Source organism: Arachis hypogaea, chromosome 9 (genome assembly GCF_003086295.3).
Source record: "Arachis hypogaea cultivar Tifrunner chromosome 9, arahy.Tifrunner.gnm2.J5K5, whole genome shotgun sequence".
NCBI classification, from domain to species: Eukaryota; Viridiplantae; Streptophyta; class Magnoliopsida; order Fabales; family Fabaceae; genus Arachis; species Arachis hypogaea.
In genome coordinates, this window is record NC_092044.1 from 108079601 (window position 1) to 108104339 (window position 24739).

The 24739-nt window shown below is 39.8% G+C and overlaps 1 non-coding gene across 1 annotated transcript; it reads right to left on the minus strand.

Annotated features, from left to right (window-relative positions):
• Positions 1-6558: 6558 nt before the first annotated feature.
• On the minus strand, positions 6559-6666 carry LOC112713647 (small nucleolar RNA R71). Its single transcript, XR_003158617.1, has one exon. It is a non-coding gene; the product is annotated as a small nucleolar RNA R71 (small nucleolar RNA).
• Positions 6667-24739: the final 18073 nt, after the last annotated feature.

Below are 24739 nucleotides of genomic sequence, written 5' to 3' on the forward strand. Positions count from 1 at the left end.
AAAGTCTAACCTTGTCTGTGGTATTCCGAGTAGGATTCCGGTAATGAATGACTGTGACGTGCTTCAAACTTTAACCTGCTGGGCGTTAGTGACAGACGCAAAAGAGGGATTCTATTCCAGTAGGAGCGGGAACCAACCGGTGATTAGCAGTACTGTGACAGAGTGCGTGCATTAGTTTTCACTGCGAGGATGGGATGTAGCCATTAGCCATGGGTGATGCCTCCAGACTGGTTAGCTGTGCGAGTGACAGCCACACAGGGTATTTCCCCGAGAGGAAGAAAGTAGCCACAGTTGATGGTGAACCCCTATACAAAGCTTGCCATGGAAAGGAGTAAGAAGGATTGAGTAGAAGCAGTAGGAGAGCAAGCGTGCTTGGGCTCTACAGCACCTCCACCCGCTTATCTGAAATTCCTACCAATGAATCTGCATAAGTCTTCTATCCTTTTATTATTTCTTTTTATTAATTATTCCAATAATTACAATTCCCTTTTTTTTTCTGCCTAACTGAGATTTGCAAGGTGACCATAGCTTGCTTCATACCAACAATCTCTGTGGATTCGACCCTTACTCACGTAAGGTTATTACTTGGACGACCCAGTACACTTGCTGGTTAGTTGAACGGAGTTGTGAAAATAAACAGTGCCCTAAGAGTATATTAATCCTAAATTCCACAACACAACAATAATGCAAATCAAAGAACAGTGATCACAATTTCGTCCACCAACACCCTAGTATCTAAAGTCAGTGAGGTCTTGAATTGGAATTTAAGAGCTGAGATCAATTTTATTCAAAGAGATGCTAACCAAGTTGCTGATATTTTGGCAAGATTTGCAGCATCTAATAATGTTCATCAGCTGAAGCGGGAGAAGTATTGGGGGAGTTTTCCTGCGTTGCTGCAACAGGACTACGTCCTTAGCTCTTAGGAGTTGTTCTTTTTTTTTTCTGGTATTCTTTTCTTTCTTTTAATCTCTTGTAAAAAAAATATGTTTATCTTCTACAACAAAAATAAAAAGCCTTTTACCAATAGGTTTGTCCTTGTTAGGACCTACATACAAAGAAAGTGACTAAGTTTTTAGAGTCTCGTTGTTTTGCACCAATATTGATAATTTGATAAAATAGAAACTAGCCATTTTTTCTTTTTTCTTTTCATACTATATATTCACTAACATCTTTTTTCAACGCCCCAACCGGCAAGATGACTGGAGATTGCACTCAAACTGAACAAAAAACAACAAACCAATAACAAGACTTACTTCAACGAAGTGTTAAGAAGGTGCAGAAAGACAAAGAAGGTTTCTCTGATACCACTGTTCTGGTGCCAAGAGTTGAGAAATGGATGCAAGGAAATGAAAAAGAAGTTAACAACAAGACTAACACTGATATAGGAAGTGGCAGAAATGAAGGAGAAGGTTGCAACAGGACATACGCTGACATGGTGACTGGCGAAACTGAGGAGAAAATTAGAATCGGACCTATGCTAATATGGTGACCGGTGAAGCACTAGAGTTGGAAGATGAAACTCTAGATTCTGAAGAAGAGGAGACGGACGAGGAAGTTGTACCTGAAACAGGAAATATGGATAATGAGATACAAAGAACAGAAAAAAGAACATAGTAAGGCAGATATTACAGTGGAAGATATAGGTCAGGGGATATTCAATATAGTTTTAAATAAGGAAGCCAATAGAGAACTATGAAAACTATGGTGGAGATCCATCATTGTTAAACTTATAGGAATGAAAATTGGTTATGTAGCGATAAAAAGGAGGATTAAAAACCTATAAGAAAGATCGCCTAAGCTCGATGTTATAAACCTTGGGAAGGAGTTTTACTTAGTCAAGTTCTATGCTCCAAAGGACTTGGATTTTGCTCTTTTAGAAGGAACATAGAAGATATATGATCACTACTTGATGGTAAGGCTTTGGAAACCTAATTTCAACCCTCTCCTAACCACCATTGATAAAATTACAGCATGGGTAAGACTTTCGGGACTACTTATATAACTCTACAATGAAAAGATTCTTAAGAAGATTGGAGGCCTAATAGAAAGAATATGTAAGATAGATTACAACACTTCACACTTATGCAGAAAAAAATTTGCTAAATTATGTGTAAAAGTTGATTTAATTAAGCCTTTGTTGGGAAGGTATATGGTGAATAAAAAAGTTTATCAAGTAAAATACGAAGGAATTCACCAAATATGTCTTACATGTGGTAAAGCTGATCATGAATAAAAATATTGTGCCATATGGAGGAAAAGAAATGAGACAACTAATAAAGCCAACAAAAAAGAAATTCTTAAAAAAGTGAAGAAAACTAGAACGACAGAGAAGCACACAGAACAAGAAAAGAAAACTATCCAACCAACAAAGGAGAAAGGATATGCTATAATGGAAATAGATAGCAACAAAACAATAAGGAATCACACAATAAAGAAATATCAAAGAGAGATATACACCAAAGAAAAAAACACAGACTAACATGCAGAAAAAATGGCCAACGACAAACAAATAGATGATAACAGCAACAATAAATATAGAGAAAGAAGTGACAAAAATCACACATACAAGGTGACTAAAAACAACAACGATAACCATATGAAGAAAGACAATGTCATTGATCTGTGATGAGCGGATAATTTGTACGCTTTTTGGCATTGTTTTTAGTATGTTTTTAGTAAGATCTAGTTAGTTTTTAGTATATTTTTATTAGTTTTTAGTTAAAATTCACTTTTCTGGACTTTACTATGAGTTTGTGTGTTTTTCTGTGATTTCAGGTATTTTCTGGCTGAAATTGAGGGACCTGAGCAAAAATCTGATTCAGAGACTAAAAAGGACTGCAGATGCTGTTGGATTCTGACCTCCCTGCACTCGAAGTGGATTTTCTGGAGCTACAGAAGCCCAATTGGCGCGCTCTCAACGGCGTTGGAAAGTAGACATCCTGGGCTTTCTAGCAATATATGATAGTCCATACTTTGCCCAAGATTTGATGGCCCAAACCGGCATTCAAAGTCACCCTCAGAAATCCCAGCGTTAAACGCTGGAACTGGCACCAAAATGGGAGTTAAACGCCCAAACTGGCACTAAAGCTGGCGTTTAACTCCAAGAAGAGTCTCTACACGAAAATGCTTCATTGCTCAGCCCAAGCACACACCAAGTGGGCCCGGAAGTGGATTTTTATGTCATTTACTCATTTCTGTAAACCTTAGGCTACTAGTTCTCTATAAGTAGGACCTTTTACTATTGTATTCGGAGACTTTGGTAGCTATCTTCATTTTTATGCTATCTTAGATCACTGGGAGGCTGGCCATTCGGCCATTCCTAGACCTTGTTCTTATGTATTTTCAACGGTGGAGTTTCTACACACCATAGATTAAGGTGTGGAGCTCTGCTGTACCTCGAGTATTAATGCAATTACTATTGTTCTTTCATTCAATTCCGCTTGTTCTTGTTCTAAGATATCACTTGTTCTTCAACTTGATGAATGTGATGATCCGTGACACTCATCATCATTCTCACCTATGAACGTGTGACTGACAACCACCTCCGTTCTACATTCGATTGGGTGAATATCTCTTGGATTTCCGATTGCACGATGCATGGTTGATCGCCTGACAACCGAGTGCTCGTCTGACAAACGAGCCAACCATTCCGTGAGATCAGAGTCTTCGTGGTATAGGCTAGAACTGATGGCGGCATTCAAGAGAATCCGGAAGGTCTAACCTTGTCTGTGGTATTCTGAGTAGGATTCAATGATTGAATGACTGTGACGTGCTTCAAACTCCTAGCAGGCGGGGCGTTAGTGACAGACGCAAAAGAATCGATGGATTCTATTCCGGCCTGACCGAGAACCGACAGCTGATTACCCCATGCTGTGACAGAGCATAGGCAAACGTTTTCACTGAGAGGATGGGAGGTAGCCACTGACAATGGTGAAACCCTACATGAGCTTGCCATGGAAAGGAGTAAGAAGGATTGGATGAAGACAGTAGGAAAGCAGAGAGACGGAAGGGAAGGCATCTTCATGCGCTTATCTGAAGTTCCTACCAATGAATTACATAAGTATCTCTATCTTTACCTTTATGTTTATTTCGTTCATCATCATACATCCATTTGAGTTTGCCTAACTAAGATTTACAAGATGACCATAGCTTGCTTCATACTAACAATCTCCGTGGGATCGACCCTTACTCGCGTAAGGTTTATTACTTGGACGACCCAGTGCACTTGCTGGTTAGTTGTGCGAAGTTGTGTAATGCCATGGTATTGAACACCAAGTTCTCGGGGTTCATGACCGGGGATTATGAGAGTTGTGAAAAGTATTGTTCACAATTTCGCGCACCAAGTTTTTGGCGCCGTTGCCGGGGATTGTTCAAGTTTTGAGCAAGCTTTTGGTAACATCAGTGCCAAGGATTGTTGAGTTTGGACAACTGACGGTTCATCTTGTTGCTTAGATTAGGTATTTTTTTTTCGAAATTCTTGAAGGTGAATTCTAGAGTTTCATGATGATTTGTTGAAGTCTGGCTGGCTGAGAAGCCATGTCTAATCTCATTGGACCGAGGTTTCAACTTATCATCACAAGAGCTTGTTGATTTCTATCAATCTTGCTTTTGGAGCAGTGATCTGCTAAGGCTTGGCTGGCCATTGGCCATGTCTAGTGTTTTGGACCGAAGCTTTCTTTGAGAGCTTGGCTGGCTGTGAAGCCATGTCTAATTCCTGGACCAGAGTCTTAGACTAGCATTGCACTGATTCCTGGAATTCTCATTAAGAATTTTGATATCTTTTTCCATTTAATTTTCGAAAAACACAAAAAAATAAAAAAAAATTCATAAAATCCAAAAATTTCTTGCTTGAGTCTAGTGTCTCATCTTAAGTTTGGTGTCAATTGCATGCATTCATTCATGTGTCTTAAGGATTTTCAAGTAATTCTTGATAATTTTCGTGCTCTGATCTTTGTTTTCAATTGACTTGAGTGTTTTGTGTGTCTCATATGCATTTTCATTTTGTTAGTGTCAGTAGTATACAAACTGCTAAGTTTGGTGTCTTGCATGCATTGTTATTTGATTTTAGTTGCATTCTGATTTGTTCTTATTATTAAAAATCCAAAAATATTTTTAATTTGTGTCTTCTCAAGTCAATAATACAGAGAATTGAAGATTCAGAACATACAGCAGAGGAATTGCACAGAAAAAGTTGGGCGTTCAAAACGCCCAGTGAAGAAGGACAGACTGGCGTTTAAACGCCAGCCAGGGTACCTGGTTGGGCGTTTAACGCCCAAAAAGGTAGTGTTTTGGGCGTTAAACGCCAGAATGTGCACCATTCTGGGCGTTTAACGCCAGGATGGCTAAAGGGGAAGATTTTGTTTTCAAATCAATTTTTTTTTCAGTTTTCAAAATCTTTTCAAAATCAAATCTTTTTCAAATCAATTTTTCAATCAAATCTTTTTCAAATCAATTTCTTTCTATTTTCAAAGATACTTACTATCAATTAATGATTTGATTCAACATTTCAAGTATGTTGCCTTTTCTGTTGAGAAGGGTTTAATGTTTGAATCATGTCTTTTCTTGTTAGTCAAGTTTTTAATTTTCAAAATCAAATCTTTTTAAAATGTTTTTCAAATCATATCTTCTCAATCATATCTTTTTTAAAACTAATCATATTTTCTTAACCACATCTTTTTCAAAATAGTTTTCAATCAAATCTTTTTGATTTCTAATTTTAAAATCTTTTTCAAAAATCACTTGATTTCTTTTCCACTTTCATTTTCGAAAATCAAGTAATGTTTTTCAAAAATATTTTCAAAATTTTTCACTTAATTTTCGAAAATTACTTCCCTCCTTTTCACATCCTTCTATTTATGGACTAACACTATCCCTTAATGCAAAATTCGAACTCCATCTTCTTTGATAAGTTCGAATTTTCTACTTCTGTCTTCTACCCTTCTTTTCCTCTGACACTTCAAGGAATCTCTGTACTGTGACATAGAGGATTCCACATTTTCTTGTTCTCTTCTCTTTCTTATGAGCAAGAGCAAAGACAAAAGCATTCTTGTTGAAGCTGATCCTGAACCTGAAAGGACTTTGAAGAGAAAGCTAAGAGAAGCCAAAGCACAACTCTCTTTAGAGGACCTGACCGAATTCTTCAAAGAAGAAGAACACATGGCAGCCGAAAACAACAATGCCAACAATGCAAGGAAGGTGATGGGTGACTTTACTGCACCCACTCCTGATTTCTATGGGAGAAGCATCTCTATCCCTGCCATTAGAGCAAACAACTTTGAGCTTAAGCCTCAATTAGTTTCTCTAATGCAACAGAATTGCAAATTCCATGGACTTCCATTGGAAGATCCTCATCAGTTTTTAGCTGAATTCTTGCAAATCTGTGACACTGTCAAGACCAATGGGGTTGACCCTGAGGTCTACAGACTTATGCTATTCCCTTTTGCTGTAAGAGACAGAGCTAGAACATGGTTGGACTCTCAACCTAAAGAAAGCCTGGACTCTTGGGAAAAGCTAGTCAATGCCTTTTTGGCAAAGTTCTTTCCACCTCAAAAATTGAGTAAGCTTAGAGTGGAAGTCCAAACCTTCAGACAGAAGGAAGGAGAATCCCTCTATGAAGCTTGGGAAAGATACAAACAATTAATCAGAAAATGTCCCTCTGACATGCTTTCTGAATGGAGCATCATAGGTATTTTCTATGATGGTCTCTCTGAACTGTCCAAGATGTCTTTGGATAGCTCTTCTGGAGGATCTCTTCATCTGAAGAAGACGCCTACTGAAGCTCAAGAACTGATTGAAATGGTTGCAAATAACCAATTCATGTACACTTCTGAAAGAAATCCTGTGAACAATGGGACTAGTCAGAAGAAAGGAGTTCTTGAGATTGACACTCTGAATGTCATATTGGCTCAGAACAAAATATTGACTCAACAAGTCAATATGATTTCTCAAAGTCTGTCTGGAATGCAAAATGCACCAAGCAGTACTAAGGAAGCTTCATCTGAGGAAGAAGCTTATGATCCTGAGAACCCTTCAATGGAAGAGGTGAATTATATGGGAGAACCCTATGGAAACACCTATAATCCTTCATGGAAAAATCATCCAAATCTTTCATGGAAGGATCAACAGAGACCTCAACAAGGTTTCAATAATAATAATGGTGGAAGAAACAGGTTTAGCAATAGCAAACCTTTTCCATCATCTTCTCAGCAACAGACAGAGAGTTCTAAGCAGAATAACTCTGACTTAGCAACCATGGTCTCTGATCTAATCAAAACCACTCAAAGTTTCATGACTGAAACAAGGTCTTCCATCAGAAATTTGGAAGGACAAGTGGGTCAGCTGAGCAAGAAAATTACTGAACTCCCTCCTAGTACTCTCCCAAGCAATACAGAAGAAAATTCAAAAGGAGAGTGCAAGGCCATCAACATGGCCGAATTTTGGGAGGAAGAAGAGGCAGTGAATGCCACTGAGGAAGACCTCAATGGGCGTCCACTGACCTCCAGTGAGTTCCCCAATGAGGAGCCATGGGAATCTGAGGCTCAAACTGAGACCATAGAGATCCCATTGGACTTACTTCTGCCATTCATGAGCCCTGATGAGTATTCTTCCTCTGAAGAGGATGAGTATGTCACTGAAGAGCAAGTTGCTAAATACCTTGGAGCAATCATGAAGCTAAATGACAAGTTATTTGGAAATGAGACCTGGGAGGATGAATCCCCTTTGCTCACCAAGGAACTGGATGACTTGTCTAGGCAGAAACTGCCTCAAAAGAGACAGGATCCTGGGAAGTTTTCAATACCTTGTACCATAGGCACCATGACCTTCAAGAAGGCCTTGTGTGACTTAGGGTCAAGTGTAAACCTCATGCCTCTCTCTGTAATGGAGAAGTTAGGAATCTCTGAGGTACAAGCTGTAAAAATCTCACTAGAGATGGAAGACAACTCAAGAAAACAAGCCCATGGACTTGTAGAGGATGTTCTGGTTAAAGTTGAAGACCATTACATCCCTACTGATTTCATAGTCCTAGAGACTGGGAAGTGCATGGATGAATCCATCATTCTTGGCAGACCCTTCCTAGCCACAGCAAAGGCTGTGATTGATGTTGATAGAGGAGAGTTGATCATTCAAGTGAATGAAGAATCCTTGGTGTTTAAGGCCCAAGGATACCCCTCTATCATCATGGAGAGGAAGCATGAAGAGCTTCTCTCAAATCAGAGACAAACAGAGCCCCCACAGTCAAACTCTAAGTTTGGTGTTGGGAGGCCACAACCAAACTCTAAGTTTGGTGTTGAACCCCACATTCAAACTCTAAGTTTGGTGTTGGGAGGTTCCAACATAGCTCTGAGCATTTCTGAGGCTCCATGAGAGTCCTCTGTCAAGCTAATGACATTAAAGAAGCGCTTGTTGGGAGGCAACCCAATGTTATATTTTATCTATTTTATTTTATTATTTTCTCTTTTTTGTAGGTTGATGATCATAAGAAGTCACAAAATCAATGAAAAAAGCAAAAACAGAATGAAAAACAGGAAGAAAAACAGCACACCCTGGAGGACGCACCCACTGGCGTTTAAACGCCAGTGAGGTTAGCTGTTGGGCGTTTAACGCCCAGTCTGGCACCATTCTGGGCGTTTAACGCCAGAAAGGGGCACCAGACTGGCGTTAAACGCCAGAAAGGGGCAAGAAGCTGGCGTTAAACGCCAGAAATGGGCACCAGCCCGGCGTTTAACGCCAGAAATGGCACAAAACGTGATTTTTCTTGCCATTTGGTGCAGGGATGACTTTTCCTTGACACCTCAGGATCTGTGGACCCCACAGGATCCCCACCTACCCTACACCTCTCTCTCTTCTTCACCCATTCACCAATCACCTCAACACCTCTTCCCCAAAAACCCCTCACCTATCAAATCCCATCTTTCTCTTCACCACTCACATCCATCCTTCATAAAACTCCACCTACCTCACCATTCAAATTCAAACCACTTTCCCACCCAAACCCACCCTCACATGGCCGAACATCCCTATCCCCCTCTCCTATATAAACCCTCCTTCACTCCTTCATTTTCACACAACTTAAACACCATCTCTCTCTCCTTTGGCCGAATACAAAGCCTTTCCCCTTTCTCTTCATTTCTTCTTCTTCTACTCTCTTCTTTCTTCTTTTGCTCGAGGACGAGCAAACATTTTAAGTTTGGTGTGGCAAAAGCATTGCTTTTTGTTTTTCCATAACCATTTATGGCATCCTAGGCCGGAGAAACCTCTAGAAAGAGGAAAGGGAAGGCAAAAGCTTCCACCTCCGAGTCATGGGAGATGGAAAGATTCATCTCAAGGGTGCATCAAGACCACTTCTATGAAGTTGTGGCCTTGAAGAAGGTGATCCCTGATGAGCGGATATTTTGTACGCTTTTTGGGGGTAATTTCATGTAGATTTTAGCATGTTTCAGTTAGTTTTTAGTAAAATAATATTAGTTTTAAGGCAAAAATCATATTTCTGGACTTTACTATGAGTTTGTGTGTTTTTCTGTGATTTCAGGTATTTTCTGGCTGAAATTGAGGGAGCTGAGCAAAAATCTGACTTAGGCTGAAAAAGGACTGCTGATGCTGTTGGATCCTGACCTCCCTGCACTCGGAATGGATTTTCTGGAGCTACAGGAGTCCAAATGGCGCGCTCTCAACGGCGTTGGAAAGTAGACATCCAGGGCTTTCCAGCAATATATAATAATCCATACTTTGCGCAAGGATAGACGACGTAACTTGGCGTTAAACGCCAAGTTCATGCTGCTGTCTGGAGTTAAACGCCAGAAAAACGTCATGATCCGGAGTTGAACGCCCAAAACACGTCATAACCTGGAGTTTGACGCCAAGAAAGGTCTTTACACGTGGAAAGCTTTAGTCTCAGCCCCAGCACACACCAAGTGGGCCCCAGAAGTGGATTTCTGCACCAATTATCTTAGTTTATTCATTTTCTGTAAACCTAGGTTACTAGTTTACTATTTAAACAACTTTTACAGACATTTCTCGTACCTCATGACATTTTCAGATCTGAATTACATACTTTGTGACGGCATGAGTCTCTAAACTCCATTGTTGGGGGTGAGGAGCTCTGCAGCGTCTCGATGATTTAATACAATTCCTTTGTTTTCCATTCAAACACGCTTGTTCTTATCTAAGATGTTTATTCGCGCTTAATTGTGAAGAAGGTGATGATCCGTGACACTCATCACCTTCCTCAATCCATGAACGTGTGCCTGACAACCACCTCCGTTCTACATCAGATTGAATGAATGTCTCTTAGATTCCCCAACAGAATCTTCGTGGTATAAGCCGGATTGATGGCGGCATTCATGAGAATCCGGAAAGTCTAAACCTTGTCTGTGGTATTCCGAGTAGGATTCCGGGACTGAATGACTGTGACGTGCTTCAAACTCCTGAGGGCTGGGCGTTAGTGACAGACGCAAAAGAATCAATGGATTCTATTCCAACCTGATTGAGAACCGACAGATGATTAGCCGTGCTGTGACAGAGCATAGGAACGTTTTCACTGAGAGGATGGGAAGTAGCCACTGACAACGGTGACACCCTACATAGAGCTTGCCATGGAAGGAACTTGCGTGTGAGAAGAGGATTTCAAGGAAGAGTTGAAGCTCAAAGGACAAAGCATCTCCAAAACTCCAACATATCTCCCATTACTGCACAACAAGTAACGCTATTATTCTCTATTATTTTAACTTACAATTTTAAGTAGTTTGTAGTTTGGCTTTTTACAAATAAATCCAATTAACTTTATTAGCCTCCTGACTAAGATCAATAAAATAACATTGATTGCTTCAAGCCAATAATCTCCGTGGGATCGACCCTTACTCACGTAAGGTATTACTTGGACGACCCAGTGCACTTGCTGGTTAGTTGAACGGAGTTGTGAAAAGAAAGTAATCAGTTAGTTAAATTAGTTCTCTTTGGCACATGCCAAAGAGCCATTAATTAAGGATCACAATTTCGTCCACCAAGTTTTTGGCGCCGTTGCCGGGGATTATTGAGTTTGGACAATTGAAGGCTTATTTTATTTCTTAGATTAGGAATAATTTATTTTTATTTTTATTGTTATAGAGTCATTAAATCTTGATAGGATAGTTTCTTTTCAAAAATTTCTTTTCAAAATTTATTATTTTCTTTTAATTAATTGCTAATTTTCGTGAGTTTTAGTGTCTTGTTCTAAGTTTGGTGTCAATTGCATATCTCATATTTTTCTTTAAAATTTTCGACTTGTGATCTTTGTTCTTCATTAATCTTCAAGTTGTTCTTGCTTATTTTTCTTGTTTGATCTTGAGTTTTTCTTGCTTTGTGTCTTTTCTTGTTTCACTTGTGTTCCTTTTAAAGCACTAATTGGAATATCTGCACCAAGTGTCATATTTATTCCCAATTGGCTAAAGCATTGGTTTATATTCTTGACGAGGGAGCACCAGTACTTTTGAAAATCTTTTTTAAAAATAATTTTTCTTGATTTAATCTTGTGCCAAACTCTAAGTTTGGTGTTTTCTTGTTAATCTTTCTTTAATTTTCGAAAACGTGTCTTGATTTTCTAAAAATTTTAAGTTTGGTGTTCTTTCTTGTGTTCTTGGTGTTCTTGTGAATCTTCAAGGTGTTCTTGAGTTTTTCTTGTGTCTTGATCTTAAAATTTTTAAGTTTGGTGTTCCTTGGTGTTTTCCCTCCAAAAATTTTCGAAAATAAGGAGCATTAGATCTAAAAATTTTAAGTCTTGTGTCTTTTGCGTGTTTTTCTCTTTCATCATAAAATTCAAAATTCAAAAATTTTATATTTTCCAACTACTTTTTTTCGAATTTTTTTTAAATTTTTAGATTTTAATTTCATTTTTTTTTCGAAAAAAATTTTCTGAAAAAAAAAAATATTTTTAACTTCTTTTTATTTATTCCATTTTTAATTATTCCACTACTATAAAATAAATAATTCTCAACATATAAATTCTCAACTTGTATTCCATTATGGAAGTAAGTATGAATGAACAGTCCAAGAGGACTCTAGGGTCATATGCTAACCCCACTACTGCTTCATATGGGAGTAGTATCTGTATACCCTCCATTGGAGTTAGTAGCTTTGAGCTGAATCCTCAGCTCATCATCATGGTGCAGCAAAACTGCCAGTATTCTGGTCTTCCACAGGAAGAACCTACAGAGTTTCTGGCACAATTTCTGCAAATTGCTGATACAGTACATGATAAGGAAGTAGATCAGGATGTCTACAGATTACTACTGTTTCCATTTGCTGTAAAAGATCAAGCTAAGAGGTGGTTAAATAACCAGCCTAAGAACAGCATAAAAACATGGAAACAGCTGTCAGAAAAATTCCTGAATCACTATTTCCCTCCAAAACGGATGACACAGCTAAGGCTAAGCATCCAAGGCTTCAAACAAGGAGATAATGAATCCCTTTATGATGCTTGGGAGAGATACAGAGAGATGCTAAGAAAATGCCCCTCTGAAATGTTTTCAGAATGGGTGCAATTAGACATCTTCTACTATGGGCTTACAGAAAAAGCTCAGATTTCTCTAGACCACTCAGCTGGTGGATCTATACATATGAGAAAAACAATTGAAGAAGCTCAAGAGCTTATTGATACAGTTGCCAGAAATCAGCATCTGTATCTAAACAGTGAATCTTCCATGAAAGAAGAAGCTAAAACAGTAACTGCAGAACTCAGTCCGGTGGATCAGGCTAATGAATTTAATCAGCAATTAGACTTTCTAACTCAGCAGCTAGCCGAATTCAAGGAAATGTTACAGGAAACAAGAATGGCTAACAGGAACATGGAAGTGCAATTAAAACAGACAGAAAAGTAACTGTCAAGACAAATAGCAGATGAATGCCAAGCAGTTCAATTAAGAAGTGGGAGAACATTAAATACCTCACTTCAAAGCAGCAAGAAGACAGGAAATGAACAAATAGCTGCTCAAAATCCCTCTGAGGTCAGGCAGAGCCCAGAAAGGGATAAAGCTGGCGCTGAACGCCCAGACCATGCTCATTCCTGGCGTTCAACGCCAGAAACAAGCATGGATCTGGCGTTGAACGCCCAAATGGAACATGGTTCTGGCGTCCAAACGCCAGTAACAAACAAGGAGGTGGCGTTTAACGCCACTCCAGCTTCCACACCTGGCATTCAAATGCCAGTGGGTGATCAGTCACATACAAGTGCTGATAACAACCCTTCTAAAAAGGCTTCCCAACCCACTTCTGTAGGTAATAAACCTGCAGCAACTAAGGTTGAGGAATACAAAGCCAAAATGCCTTATCCTCAAAAACTCCGCCAAGCGGAACAGGATAAGCAATTTGCCCGCTTTGCAGACTATCTCAAGACTCTTGAAATAAAGATTCCGTTTGCAGAAGCACTTGAGCAAATACCTTCTTATGCTAAGTTCATGAAAGAGATCTTAAGCCATAAGAAGGATTGGAGGGAAACTGAAAAAGTTTACCTCACCGAAGAATGCAGTGCAGTCATTCTGAAAAGCTTACCTGAGAAGCTTAAAGATCCTGGGAGCTTTATGATACCATGCACATTAGAAGGTGTTTGTACCAAGCAAGCTTTATGTGATCTTGGGGCAAGTATCAATCTAATACCTGCATCTACTATCAGAAAGCTTGGTTTAACTGAAGAAATTAAACCAACCAGGATATGTCTTCAACTTGCTGATGGCTCCATTAAATACCCATCAGGCGTGATTGAAGACATGATTGTCAAGGTTGGGCCATTTGCCTTTCCTACTGACTTTGTGGTGCTGGAAATGGAGGAGCACAAGAGTGCAACTCTCATTCTAGGAAGACCTTTCCTAGCAACTGGCCGAACCCTCATTGATGTCCAAAAAGGGGAAGTGACCTTGAGAGTCAATGAGGAGGAGTTCAAGTTGAATGTTGTTAAAGCCATGCAACATCCAGACACTCCAAATGACTGCATGAGTGTTGATATTATTGACTCTCTGGTAAGAGAGGTCAATATGGCTGAGAGTCTCGAATCAGAGCTGGAGGACATCTTTAAAGATGTTCAGCCTGATTTGGAGGAATCAGAGAAGATAATAGAACCTCTGAAAATCCCTCAAGAAGAGGAGAAACCTCCAAAACCTGAGCTCAAACCATTACCACCATCCCTGAAATATGAATTTCTGGGAGAAGGTGAAACCTTTCCTGTAATTATAAGCTCTACCTTAGAGCCACAGGAAGAGGAAGCACTAATTCAAGTGCTAAGGACGCACAAGACAGCTCTTGGGTGGTCCATTAGTGATCTTAAGGGCATTAGCCCAGCCAGGTGCATGCACAAAATCTTGTTGGAAGATGACGCCAAGCCAGTGGTTCAACCACAAAGGCGGCTGAATCCAGCTATGAAAGAAGTGGTGCAAAAAGAGGTCACTAAATTACTAGAGGCTGGGATTATTTATCCTATTTCTGACAGCCCCTGGGTGAGCCCTGTCCAAGTTGTCCCTAAGAAGGGTGGCATGACAGTGGTTCATAATGAAAAAAATGAACTGGTTCCTACAAGGACAGTTACAGGGTGGCGTATGTGCATTGATTACAGAAGGCTCAATACAGCCACCAGAAAGGATCATTTTCCTTTACCATTCATAGACCAAATGCTAGAAAGACTAGCAGGTCATGAATACTACTGCTTCCTGGATGGATATTCAGGTTATAATCAAATTGCAGTAGATCCCCAGGATCAGGAGAAAACAGCATTCACATGCCCATCTGGAGTATTTGCATACAGAAGGATGCCATTTGGCCTGTGCAATGCACCTGCAACCTTTCAGAGGTGCATGCTCTCAATTTTCTCTGATATGGTGGAAAAATTTCTGGAAGTCTTCATGGATGACTTTTCAGTATTTGGAGACTCATTCAGCTCCTGCCTTAACCATTTAGCACTTGTTCTGAAAAGATGCCAAGAGACTAACCTGGTTTTAAACTGGGAAAAATGTCACTTTATGGTGACTGAAGGAATTGTCCTTGGGCACAAAATTTCGAACAAGGGAATAGAGGTGGACCAAGCTAAGGTAGAAGTAATTGAAAAATTACCACCACCTGCTAATGTTAAGGCAATCAGAAGCTTTCTAGGGCATGCAGGATTCTACAGGAGGTTTATAAAGGATTTTTCAAAAATCGCCAAACCTCTGAGCAACCTGCTAGCTGCAGACACGCCATTCATCTTTGATGAAGAGTGTCTGCAGGCATTTGAGACTCTGAAAGCTAAATTGGTTACAACACCAATCATCTCTGCACCAGACTGGACATTACCATTCGAACTGATGTGTGATGCCAGTGACCATGCCATTGGTGCAGTGTTGGGACAAAGGCATGACAAGCATTTGCATGTCATTTACTATGCCAGCCGTGTGCTGAATGATGCACAGAAGAATTACACAACCACAGAAAAAGAGCTACTTGCAGTGGTTTACGCCATTGACAAATTCAGATCCTACTTAGTAGGATCAAAAGTGATTGTGTACACTGATCATGCTGCTCTTAAATATCTACTCACAAAGCAGGATTCAAAACCCAGACTCATCAGATGGGTGTTGCTTCTGCAAGAGTTTGATATAGAAATAAGAGACAGAAAAGGGACAGAGAATCAAGTAGCAGATCACCTGTCCCGAATAGAACCAGTGGAAGGGGCGTCCCTCCCTCTCACTGAAATTTCTGAAACCTTTCCGGATGAGCAACTACTAGCCGTCCAGGAAGTGCCGTGGTTTGCAGACATTGCAAACTACAAGGCAGCAAGATTCATACCCAAAGAGTACAGTAAGATGCAATCAAAGAAATTAATCACAGATGCAAAGTACTATCTTTGGGATGAACCATATCTCTTTAAGAGATGTGCAGACGGAGTAATCCGTAGATGTGTGCCTAAAGAAGAAGCACAGAAGATCCTTTGGAATTGCCATGGATCACAGTATGGAGGACATTTTGGAAGTGAACGAACAGCCACAAGAGTCCTCCAAAGTGGCTTCTACTGGCCTACTCTCTATAAAGACTCCCGAGCATTTGTGCTTAACTGTGATAGTTGCCAAAGATCAGGCAACCTGCCTCACAGTTATGCCATGCCTCAACAAGGAATCTTGGAGATTGAGTTGTTTGATGTATGGGGCATTGACTTCATGGGACCTTTTCCACCATCATACTCAAACACCTATATTCTGGTGGCAGTGGATTATGTATCCAAATGGGTGGAGGCTATTGCAACACCCACTAATGACACTAAAACAGTGTTAAAATTCCTCCAGAAACATATCTTCAGCAGATTTGGTATCCCTAGAGTGTTAATCAGTGATGGGGGCACTCATTTCTGTAATAAATAGCTCTACTCTGCTCTAGTACGTTATGGAGTCAACCACAGGGTGGCTACTCCATATCACCCACAAACTAATGGGCAGGCTGAAGTCTCAAATAGAGAACTTAAAAGAATCCTGGAACGGACTGTAATTAACCGTAGAAAGGATTGGGCAAGAAGCTTGGATGATGCTCTATGGGCATACAGAATAGCATTTAAGACCCCTATAGGGACCTCTCCGTACCAGCTGGTGTATGGAAAGGCATGTCACTTGCCAGTGGAACTGGAACACAAGGCCTATTGGGCAACCAGATTCCTGAACCTTGATGCCAAGTTAGCTGGAGAAAAACGATTACTCCAGTTAAATGAGCTAGAGGAATTTAGACTCAATGCTTTCGAAAATGCAAAAATTTACAAAGAGAAAGCAAAAAGATGGCATGATAAGAAATTGTCATCCAGAGTCTTTGAGCCAGGACAGAAAGTTCTGCTATTTAATTCAAGGCTCAAATTATTCCCTGGGAAATTAAAATCCCGGTGGAGAGGTCCATATGTAATCACAAGCGTATCACCATATGGATACATAGAACTTCAGGATAGTGACTCTAACAAAAAGTTCATTGTTAATGGACAAAGAGTCAAACACTATCTTGAAGGCAATTTTGAGCAAGAATGCTCAAAACTGAGACTTGATTAAAACTCAGTAATAGTCCAACTAATGACATTAAAGAAGCGCTTGCTGGGAGGCAACCCAGCCATGTACAAAGTTTAATTACTAATTAAATAAATTTCCTTTCTTTACAGGTTTAGGTCTAAGTATCTTCAAAGGTGAAATAGCAAATTTATTGAAGTCTCAAGAGTTACAGAGAAATTTGGAAGCTCACTGGCATGAAAAAGCCAGTAAGAAACACTTTGGGCGTTAAACGCCCAAAAGAAGCAACCACTGGGCGTTTAACGCCAGTAAGGGTAGCCTTCTGGGCGTTAAACGCCAGAAAGGAGCATCTTCTGGGCGTTAAACGCCAGAAAGATGCACCTTCTGGGCGTTTAACGCCAATCTGCTAGCATTCTGGGCGTTTAGAAAAACGCCCAGTAAAGAAGGACTTCCTGGCGTTCAACGCCAGAAAGAAGCACCAAATGGGCGTTGAACGCCCAGGAGAAGCAGCATTTGGGCGTTAAACGCCCAAAACATGCACCATGTGGGCGTTTAACGCCAGGATGGTGGGGAGGAGGTAAAATTCGTTTTTCTTTACAATTTTTCTAAATTTTTAAGTTTCAATTCATGATTTCTTGCATAAACATGTTTCAAAATGTCATCCTTCAAAATCAAATTGGTTTTCTAAGAACCCTAATTTCTAAAATCCTTTTTTTCAAAAATATCAAATGTATCTTAATTCATCAACACAAATCTTTTTCCAATCCAATTCTTTTTCAAATCTTTTTATCTTTTTCAACTCATCTTATCTTTTTATGAAAATGCCTCTCCTTCTACTCCTCTCCTTTCCTTTCTTTTGCTTGAGGACAAGCAACCTTCTAAGTTTGGTGTGATTTGCCATGATCACTGAGCTAAAACTCATTAAGATCATGGCATCTAAGAGAACAGGAAGAGCAAGGATGTGAACTTAAGGGAGCTGAAGTGTCAGAAATTAATTCTTGAAGGCACCCCACAGACCAGAGGAACATCCACTTCCCAAAATACAGGTTGTTAAGTTCTAATTCCAGCTTTAACTCTGTGATAGTATTATTATAGGATTCTACCTTAGAAATTATATAGTAGTAGTAGTAATTAGTATGTCTATTTTGATTTTATTTCCAATTAAGCTATAATTTATTTTTCTCATCATCATCAGGCATGAATAAAGTAGTAGATTTTTTTTAGAATTAAGAAGTAATCTATATTTTTCGAGTTCTTAATAATAAAATTTATAATTAATTATATGTGGTGGCAATACTTTTTGTTCTCTGAATGAATGCTTGAACAGTGCATAAAATGTACTTTGAATTTGATGAATATTGGCTCCTGAAAGGATGAGGAACACGAAAAATATTATTGATGATCTGAAAAATCATGAAATTGATTCTTGAAGCAAGAAAAAGCAGTTCAAAAAAAAAAGAAAAAAAACAAGCCATGAGCACTAGCCAAGAGAAAAAAGGATCCAAGGCTTTGAGCATCAATGGATAGGAGGGCCCAAGGAAATAAAATCCAGGCCTAAGCGGCTAAATCAAGCTGTCCCTAACCATGTGCTTGTGTCATGAAGGTCCAAGTGAAAAGCTTGAGACTGAGTGGTTAAAGTCGTGATCCAAAGCAAAAGAGTGTGCTTAAGAGCTCTGGACACCACTAACTGGGGACTTTAGCAAAGCTAAGTCACAATCTGAAAAGGTTCACCCAGTTATGTGTCTGTGGCATTTGTGTATCTGGTGGTAATACTGGAAAACAAAGTGTTTAGGGCCACAGCCAAGACTCATAAAATAACTGTGTTCAAGAATCAACATACTACACTAGGAGCATCAATAATACTATCTGAATTCTGAGTTCCTAAGGATGCCAATTATTCTGAAATTCTAAAGATACAGGGAGATGCCGAAACTGTTCAGAGACAAAAAGCTACAAGCCCCGCTCATCTAATAAGAATATGAGCTTCATTTAAAACTCTAAAATATTATTACTTCTTAACTTATGTTAGAACCTATTTTATTCATCTAGTTGCTTGAGGACAAGCAACAGTTTAAGTTGGGTTCCCTGATGAGCGGATATTTTGTACGCTTTTTGGGGGTAATTTCATGTAGATTTTAGCATGTTTCAGTTAGTTTTTAGTAAAATAATATTAGTTTTAAGGCAAAAATCATATTTCTGGACTTTACTATGAGTTTGTGTGTTTTTCTGTGATTTCAGGTATTTTCTGGCTGAAATTGAGGGAGCTGAGCAAAAATCTGACTTAGGCTGAAAAAGGACTGCTGATGCTGTTGGATCCTGACCTCCCTGCACTCGGAATGGATTTTCTGGAGCTACAGGAGTCCAAATGGCGCGCTCTCAACGGCGTTGGAAAGTAGACATCCAGGGCTTTCCAGCAATATATAATAATCCATACTTTGCGCAAGGATAGACGACGTAACTTGGCGTTAAACGCCAAGTTCATGCTGCTGTCTGGAGTTAAACGCCAGAAAAACGTCATGATCCGGAGTTGAACGCCCAAAACACGTCATAACCTGGAGTTTGACGCCAAGAAAGGTCTTTACACGTGGAAAGCTTTAGTCTCAGCCCCAGCACACACCAAGTGGGCCCCAGAAGTGGATTTCTGCACCAATTATCTTAGTTTATTCATTTTCTGTAAACCTAGGTTACTAGTTTACTATTTAAACAACTTTTACAGACATTTCTCGTACCTCATGACATTTTCAGATCTGAATTACATACTTTGTGACGGCATGAGTCTCTAAACTCCATTGTTGGGGGTGAGGAGCTCTGCAGCGTCTCGATGATTTAATACAATTCCTTTGTTTTCCATTCAAACACGCTTGTTCTTATCTAAGATGTTTATTCGCGCTTAATTGTGAAGAAGGTGATGATCCGTGACACTCATCACCTTCCTCAATCCATGAACGTGTGCCTGACAACCACCTCCGTTCTACATCAGATTGAATGAATGTCTCTTAGATTCCCCAACAGAATCTTCGTGGTATAAGCCGGATTGATGGCGGCATTCATGAGAATCCGGAAAGTCTAAACCTTGTCTGTGGTATTCCGAGTAGGATTCCGGGACTGAATGACTGTGACGTGCTTCAAACTCCTGAGGGCTGGGCGTTAGTGACAGACGCAAAAGAATCAATGGATTCTATTCCAACCTGATTGAGAACCGACAGATGATTAGCCGTGCTGTGACAGAGCATAGGAACGTTTTCACTGAGAGGATGGGAAGTAGCCACTGACAACGGTGACACCCTACATAGAGCTTGCCATGGAAGGAACTTGCGTGTGAGAAGAGGATTTCAAGGAAGAGTTGAAGCTCAAAGGACAAAGCATCTCCAAAACTCCAACATATCTCCCATTACTGCACAACAAGTAACGCTATTATTCTCTATTATTTTAACTTACAATTTTAAGTAGTTTGTAGTTTGGCTTTTTACAAATAAATCCAATTAACTTTATTAGCCTCCTGACTAAGATCAATAAAATAACATTGATTGCTTCAAGCCAATAATCTCTGTGGGATCGACCCTTACTCACGTAAGGTATTACTTGGACGACCCAGTGCACTTGCTGGTTAGTTGAACGGAGTTGTGAAAAGAAAGTAATCAGTTAGTTAAATTAGTTCTCTTTGGCACATGCCAAAGAGCCATTAATTAAGGATCACAATTTCGTCCACCAATCCCCGAGGTCCCTTTTTCACTCAAAAAGGGTGAATATCCGGAGATCCGACATGAGATCCGAAGAAGAGGTTGGGAAGTCCTTACCAACCCCATTCAACAAGTCGGAATCTTGATGGTTCAAGAGTTCTATGCCAATGCATGGATCACCAAGAACCATGACCAAAGTGTGAACCCGAATCCAAAGAATTATCTTACTATGGTTCGGGGGAAATATTTGGATTTTAGTCCGAAAAGTGTAAGGTTGGCGTTCAACTTGCCTATGATGCAAAGAGATGAACATCCTTACACTAGAAGGGTCAACTTTGATCAAAGGTTGGACCAAGTCCTCACAGTCATATGTGAAGAGGGCGCCCAATGGAAGAGAGATTCAAGAGGAAAGCCGGTTCAATTGAGAAGGCATGACCTCAAACCCGTGGCTAGAGGATGGTTGGAGTTTATACAACGCTCAATCATCCCCACTAGCAACCGGTCTGAAGTTACCATAGACCGGGCTATCATGATTCATAGCATCATGATTGGAGAAGAAATAGAAGTTCATGAGGTTATAGCCCAAGAACTCTATAAGGTGGCGGACAAGTCCTCTACCTTGGCAAGGTTAGCCTTCCCTCATCTCATTTGTCACCTCTGTTATTCAGTTGGAGTTGACATAGAGGGAGACATCCCTATTGATGAGGACAAGCCCATCACTAAGAAGAGGATGGAGCACACAAGAGACCCCACTCATCATGAGATCCCTGAGATTCCTCAAGGGATGCACTTTCCTCCACAAAACTATTGGGAGCAACTAAACACCTCCCTAGGAGAATTGAGTTCCAACATGGGACAACTAAGGGTGGAGCACCAAGAACACTCCATCATCCTCCATGAAATTAGAGAAGATCAAAGAATCATGAGGGAGGAGCAACAAAGACAAGGAAGAGACATTGAGGAGCTCAAGCACTCCATAGGATCTTCAAGAGGAAGAAAGAGCCGCCATCACTAAGGTGGACCCCTTCCTTGATTTCCTTGTTCTTTATTCTTCTGTTTTTCAAATTTTAGTGCTTATGTTTATCCATGTTTGTGTCTTGTGATCATTAGTGTCTTAGTGTCTATGCCTTAAAGTTATGAATGTCCTATGAATCCATCACCTTTCTTAAATAAAAACGTGCTTAAATTGAAAAGGAAAGAATTGCATGAATTTTGAATTTTATAACAGTTTAATTATTTTGATGTGGTGGCAATATTTTTGTTTTCTGAATGTATGCTTAAACAGTGCATATGTATCTTGAATTTGTGGTTCATGAATGTTGGCTCTTGAAAGAATGATGAAAAAGGAGACATGTTACTGAGGATCTGAAAAATCATAAAAATGATTCTTGAAGCAAGAAAAAGCAATAAAAAAAATTCAAAAAAAAAAGAGAAAAAGAAAAGAAAACGAAAAAAAAGAGAGAAAAGAAAGAAATAAAGTTGTGATCCAAGGCAAAAAGAGTGTGCTTAAGAACCCTGGACACCTCTAATTGGGGACTCTAGCAAAGCTGAGTCACAATCTGAAAAGGTTCACCCAATTATGTGTCTGTGGCATGTATGTATCCGGTGGTAATACTGGAAGACAGAGTGCTTTGGGCCACAGCCAAGACTCAATAAGTAGCTATGTTCAAGAATCATCATACTTAACTAGGAGAATCAATAACACTATCTGGATTCTGAGTTCCTAAAGAAGCCAATCATTCTGAATTTCAAAGGATAGAGTGAGATGCCAAAACTATTCAGAAGCAAAAAGCTAAAAGCCCCGCTCATCTAACTAATACTGATCTTCATAGATGTTTTTGGAATTCATTGCATATTCTCTTCTTTTTATCTTATTTGATTTTCAGTTGCTTGAGGACAAGCAACAATTTAAGTTTGGTGTTGTGATGAGCGGATAATTTGTACGCTTTTTGGCATTGTTTTTAGTATGTTTTTAGTAAGATCTAGTTAGTTTTTAGTATATTTTTATTAGTTTTTAGTTAAAATTCACTTTTCTGGACTTTACTATGAGTTTGTGTGTTTTTCTGTGATTTCAGGTATTTTCTGGCTGAAATTGAGGGACCTGAGCAAAAATCTGATTCAGAGACTAAAAAAGACTGCAGATGCTGTTGGATTCTGACCTCCCTGCACTCGAAGTGGATTTTCTGGAGCTACAGAAGCCCAATTGGCGCGCTCTCAACGGCGTTGGAAAGTAGACATCCTGGGCTTTCCAGCAATATATGATAGTCCATACTTTGCCCAAGATTTGATGGCCCAAACCGGCGTTCAAAGTCACCCTCAGAAATCCCAGCGTTAAACGCTGGAACTGGCACCAAAATGGGAGTTAAACGCCCAAACTGGCACTAAAGCTGGCGTTTAACTCCAAGAAGAGTCTCTACACGAAAATGCTTCATTGCTCAGCCCAAGCACACACTAAGTGGGCCCGGAAGTGGATTTTTATGTCATTTACTCATTTCTGTAAACCTTAGGCTACTAGTTCTCTATAAGTAGGACCTTTTACTATTGTATTCGGAGACTTTGGTAGCTATCTTCATTTTTATGCTATCTTAGATCACTGGGAGGCTGGCCATTCGGCCATGCCTAGACCTTGTTCTTATGTATTTTCAACGGTGGAGTTTCTACACACCATAGATTAAGGTGTGGAGCTCTGCTGTACCTCGAGTATTAATGCAATTACTATTGTTCTTTCATTCAATTCCGCTTGTTCTTGTTCTAAGATATCACTTGTTCTTCAACTTGATGAATGTGATGATCCGTGACACTCATCATCATTCTCACCTATGAACGTGTGACTGACAACCACCTCCGTTCTACATTCGATTGGGTGAATATCTCTTGGATTTCCGATTGCACGATGCATGGTTGATCGCCTGACAACCGAGTGCTCGTCTGACAAACGAGCCAACCATTCCGTGAGATCAGAGTCTTCGTGGTATAGGCTAGAACTGATGGCGGCATTCAAGAGAATCCGGAAGGTCTAACCTTGTCTGTGGTATTCTGAGTAGGATTCAATGATTGAATGACTGTGACGTGCTTCAAACTCCTAGCAGGCGGGGCGTTAGTGACAGACGCAAAAGAATCGATGGATTCTATTCCGGCCTGACCGAGAACCGACAGCTAATTACCCCATGCTGTGACAGAGCATAGGCAAACGTTTTCACTGAGAGGATGGGAGGTAGCCACTGACAATGGTGAAACCCTACATGAGCTTGCCATGGAAAGGAGTAAGAAGGATTGGATGAAGACAGTAGGAAAGCAGAGAAACGGAAGGGAAGGCATCTTCATGCGCTTATCTGAAGTTCCTACCAATGAATTACATAAGTATCTCTATCTTTACCTTTATGTTTATTTCGTTCATCATCATACATCCATTTGAGTTTGCCTAACTAAGATTTACAAGATGACCATAGCTTGCTTCATACTAACAATCTCCGTGGGATCGACCCTTACTCGCGTAAGGTTTATTACTTGGACGACCCAGTGCACTTGCTGGTTAGTTGTGCGAAGTTGTGTAATGCCATGGTATTGAACACCAAGTTCTTGGGGTTCATGACCGGGGATTATGAGAGTTGTGAAAAGTATTGTTCACAATTTCGCGCACCAATCTGGAACTTATTGAAGAAGAATTTGAAGGGGAGCAAGACCAACAGCCTCAAAATGGAGAAGATAAACCCCCAGATCCAGGAGAGAAGGAAAGATCCATAAAATAGTTTATGAAAATTGATATAAAAAATCTAATCAGACTTGTCAATTTTGAAATACCTGATTGTAGCATTTTGAGAGATGGAAAATCTGCTGATATGCAAATCAACTAAGTCTTGATTTAATGATTATTCTCTCATGGAATGTGAGAGGAGGGTTAACAAGGCTTTTAGCTGTACCTATAAAGAGATTTACAAATAGTACAAACCTGACTTGGTTATTCATATTGAAACGAAAATGAGTAGCAAAAGATTTAAGAATGTTATAAGGAATTTGGGTTTCGAAAATTATATCATTGAAGAAACAAAAGAGTTCGTTGGTGGAATCTAGATCCTCTGGAATGGTAAT